This window comes from Cucumis melo, chromosome 11 (assembly GCF_025177605.1).
Source record: "Cucumis melo cultivar AY chromosome 11, USDA_Cmelo_AY_1.0, whole genome shotgun sequence".
Lineage (NCBI taxonomy): Eukaryota > Viridiplantae > Streptophyta > Magnoliopsida > Cucurbitales > Cucurbitaceae > Cucumis > Cucumis melo.
Genome location: NC_066867.1, coordinates 26099748 through 26103895, shown reverse-complemented (window position 1 = coordinate 26103895; position 4148 = coordinate 26099748). Strand labels below are relative to the sequence as shown.

The 4148-nt window shown below is 31.5% G+C and overlaps 1 long non-coding RNA gene across 1 annotated transcript; it reads right to left on the bottom strand.

Annotated features, from left to right (window-relative positions):
* Positions 1–517: 517 nt before the first annotated feature.
* LOC103502956 (uncharacterized) lies at positions 518–2618 on the bottom strand. Its single transcript, XR_007824784.1, has 2 exons — positions 2424–2618; positions 518–1103 (listed from the first exon to the last, which is right to left on the bottom strand). It is a non-coding gene; the product is annotated as an uncharacterized LOC103502956 (long non-coding RNA).
* Between the last annotated feature and the right edge of the window lie 1530 nt (positions 2619–4148).

The following is a 4148-nucleotide window of genomic DNA, read 5'->3' as shown; positions in this document are numbered from 1 at the left end:
GGGCCTCACTTGTCCAAAGCAACCTAGAATAGGGGCTAACATCTCCGCGTCACCGCACCGCCTGCGCTCGTCCCTACTTTCAAACTTTATCACAACACACAACTCACACGCCTTCAACCTTTCGACATCTAAACTCACCTCTTCGTCAAACAATTATGTCTCAACTCGTTCAACTATATCCTATTAAATACCAAACTATGTCCTGTAAAATACCGACTTCTATACTGACAAAGTGTTAGTTTCCAACAATTCATCATATACTATTTCTTCAAGAAAAATAATTAAACAAAACTAATCATCCACGACCTATTTAAGGGCCATTTTAATGCAAATTAACTACTCAGCCCAGAATTTTCAAAATTCTAGAGTTTTAACGCACTTTCTACACTTCTCACCCTCGAGATAACAAACTATACACTATTTTTATTTTTGTAAAAAGTGTTAAATAAATATCACATCTCCATGCCTTTTCTTTCTTTCTGTAAATTAACATGAGTCTGCTTCTTAGGCTATGCCCTTATACTAACAGAAAGATGTTTCATTGGTTAAAAGATAATATAAATCACAATCTGGGAACCAAGCAATTTCTTTATACATAAGCTAGCTTGGGGGTAATTAGGAGAGATAAAATAATATAGCTTTCATATGAAGACTAAGTAAAACACAACACGGTTAAACCAAATAAGTAAAATTGACAGCCCTCAAAATCTACGTGAAAATTCCCAATATCCTAGACAAAGAACAGTAATATGTTTATCATGTTCTTCACAAACGTTGCAAACAACTATGTCCCTCCCCTTCAAGTACCTTATATATCTTCAAGCACTCCCCTCGTTTGGCACCTGGAAATGTGCACAAAATATTGCTAATGTCGTGAAGTCCTGTGTCTGAGTGTTCGCTATCGTCAACAAAGACAGTTGCTAATGTCGAGTTCACAAAGGATAAAGGGTAAAGTTAAGATAACAAAACCTTGAAGAACTTTTGACTTGGTTTTTTTGCCCCAATTTCTACGGAAAAACCATTAATCTATCCAGAAATTGGATCCATTAGCTATCAAAGATACACCTTTTGCCTACTTACAATCAAGTTACTTGCGGGGTTCACTGCACAAAATATTCACAGATATGATAGAAGGGGAAGCAACATAATATGTAAACAAGCACACACAAATATCTTTCAGTAGAAATAAAAAATGAAGATTTACCCTTGATATAATAAAAAAGCTACGTTATAAATATGATCTTCCTTTGTTTGAACAAACAATCCAGATCTAGCATTTACTTAGATGTCAACTTTCACGAAAAACACAACCTTATGCCTTTCTCATCCTTTTAGCGAAGACCAGTTGTAGTGAGCAACAAAAAAACATCTCATGATACAAAAATGTTCAAAATTAGTTGCTGAATTAACTATCCATCGCCTATTACAAGGAAATAAATATGTTTCCAAGATTAGGTCATAACTCATACGAGAAAATGAGCATTGGTTACAGGGCATGGAATTCCATAACGAAGATAAAAAAGAATAATTCAATCACGTTGTAACTAAAGAACAGCTAACTCTGATAAATGCAATTCTACCTCAACTATGTGATGCAAATAGAAAATGCAGCCTCATATTATGTTAAATAAATTAGAATTTTACTATTTTTCCTAAATGAAGAGGTGTACAACTCAAAAGGCAATGAATAGTTCCAGAAAATAGACTGCAATAATTCATTCGTCTTTGTAGAATAACCTTCTTTTCTAGTTGTAACTTCAAAAGTTGGGGCCTTGCACCGGGTCTCAAATGTAGGTTACTCTTACAATTTGAATCAAGTTTCAAGACCAAATAGTCAAACCTATATGTCAACATAATTTCTAATACTTCTGCGCAACAACTAGTTCCTCTTCAACGCAACAATAGTGATTGTTATAATTCTCAACTATAGATATAATTTAAAGGAAAACGTAGACCACACAATGGTGAAAAAATCATGTTCCCATCCCAAAAACAATTAAACCATTTCCTTGAGAACGCCACTGGTCAGAAAAACAAACTCCATCAAACAGCAGACCCGTGAACATCGAAATCTCAAGTTTGAAATGATCGATTTCAAGATATTTCTTCAAAATATATATATATATATATATATCATACTAGTTTTCTAAGTTAAGATTCAAACTCTTCTGAAGAACCAAAGACGGAAAAGGAGAGACGGATTTCGATAATCAATAAAGCATCCAAAATTCATAAGCAGGAAAAGTTAAGGAGAGGGCGGGGGGAAGCCTTCAGAAAAGCGTCATCACGAGACTTCGGAGGGAGCGAATGAGGAAAGCAACGGAGAAGTGATGGCACGGAGAAGAGAGAGGGAAGAGCGAAAATGCGAGCAGCAATTGTATAAGATTCAGATTGAAAACTATATAATTACTGTTGTAATATACCATCAGGTTTCCCTCAGGTTTAGGCAATCCACATGTGAAATCGCCGCTTCAAGAGCATTTGCATGGCAATTCTCTTTCTCTTTTCCGAGGCCGGAACCCTAACATACGTTGTCGCCGTTCGCTCCCTTTCCATCCTCGAAGGGTTTTGGGGTTTGGATGGTTTGGTACTGTTTGGAACCCCCAATCCTCCTTTTATTTATACGATGCCTGAAATAATTACGGAAACACCGTACATAAAAGAACTAATTAAACTTCAAATTCGGTTATTTTTTAAAAAAATATAATAATATATTATAATCGTAAATATTCATGACTTACTTAGGTTACATAGGTTCCATTTCATATTATAGCATTCATCCTATTGAATTCCATAATGTAACCTATATCATAATATGTCCTATAAATAGAGGAGTGTGGTGCTTTGTAAGACACACCACAATTGAGTTCAATTATATTCTCTTCTCCCTCTCTTCTCTATTATTCTCTTTGTTTGTTTTATTATTCTCTATTTCATAACACGTTATCAACACGACACGACACTCTACAATTTTATTATTTGCAAAAGGTTGGTTATAATATTAGTTTGTTTTTATGTATTTGTGAATATTGCATGAAACAATCCATGTATACATCATGCATAGTTTAAATGTTTGAAAATGTAATATTTTATACCTATTGCATGTTATAATTTTACATATTACGTTTACGTGGTTATTGTTTGTTAAAAAATATTTTTAGTTCATGATAAGATTATGATTTAGTTCATCTTTAATTTATTTATGATTTATGTGATTGTTTATGTTTGGTTCTTATATCAATTATTTTAAGATCTAAGTATAGTTTATGGCTTCTTTATAATTTGTGTTTATAATTTAGTTGTTTATTTTCTATTAGTATAAGTTTTGTAATTGTTTTTATGATCTAAATGCTTTTATCAATTTACTAAAGTATGTTGTAAAATTAACATTTTTGGTGTGTATTGTTGTTAATTTTCCATAATATGTATATGTAATTTTTTATTTTAATTATTGTACATTAACATGCATGTTTTGAATTATTATATATGGGTTCCATTGATTTTTGTATAATGTGCATTGTATGATATTTATCTAAGTTTTCTTAGAATGCATGTTTGACATGTTTATTAAATTTCTAATATAAGTTAGTTCATTTGTTCTTTGTTATAGTTTTACTATGTCAAGTCTTACCAAATTAGAATTTCTAGTTTTTGATATCAATAGTGATAATTATTTATCATGGGTGCTTGATGGTATATATATATATATATATATATATATATATATATATATATATCTATTAAGATGATGTATTTGACCCTTCCAACATGACCCATTTGAATGTGGTGGACTTCTTTGAGTCTCTTGAAGAGAAAAATGATATTAATGAAGGAATAGCAAATACTTCCTTCTATGATAATGTCCAAAACTAATATTTGCATTATATTTTCTCTATTTAACATTTACCAGTTTATTTACATTATTTACATTTCAAGGTCAGTTTTTTCTTTTTACCAAGAAACTTATTGAGTTTCAAATATATACATCAAAATGGTTATCATGTTGAAACTAACAATAAAAATAATGTATAATATCTTTATGTTACATTTATTGTTTCACATGAGAAGCATATATTGGAAACATCGTCTGTTTTTTTTTATTATATTATACTCATATACGAGTAACTGAAACATATGCCACCATGAAC